We start from the raw sequence: 532 nt of genomic DNA, 5'->3' as shown, positions 1-532 counted from the left end.
ATGGTTAAGTTTATTTATAATCTGTTTATTCCCTCTTCTCTCAGACTCTGTCACTTTGCTATGGAGACTGGATTTCACATCTAAAATTATGCAGCCATTGATGTTGCAAAATGAACGCCTTTTTAATTCTTCAAAGGGCCTGCTCAATGCATTAAATAAAGTTTAAGTAATAATTAGTATTAATGGAGTTAAGCAAGTTGAACTACTAAGTTATTGCAGACCTTCATTTTCACTTTATAGTAGCCTTGTACGTTCTTGTGGATAAAAGCAAAAACTAGGGAAAAAAAGGTAACTTGCAATGAAATCAGTATCTGCCTGAAGTTAGCTGTTGGCTACTACTCAGTGTAGAATTAGTTTTTAGTTAGCTGACAGAAAATACTAAGTATGTGTTTTCTGGGGCACTTGAGAAGCCCAAATTTTTACTTGGATTGGAGGAGGGGGTGGGGAGGCATTTAAACAAAAGACAAGCCCCCCACCTTTCCTCAAGGACTAGCAAGTCTGGTGATGGGAATGGAAAGGCAGCTAGTCATGC

This window comes from Nestor notabilis, unplaced genomic scaffold (assembly GCF_000696875.1).
Source record: "Nestor notabilis isolate BGI_N333 unplaced genomic scaffold, ASM69687v1 scaffold31847, whole genome shotgun sequence".
Taxonomy (NCBI): Eukaryota; Metazoa; Chordata; class Aves; order Psittaciformes; family Psittacidae; genus Nestor; species Nestor notabilis.
The sequence above is the reverse complement of the archived record's forward strand: the minus strand, read 5'-3'. Positions refer to the sequence as shown.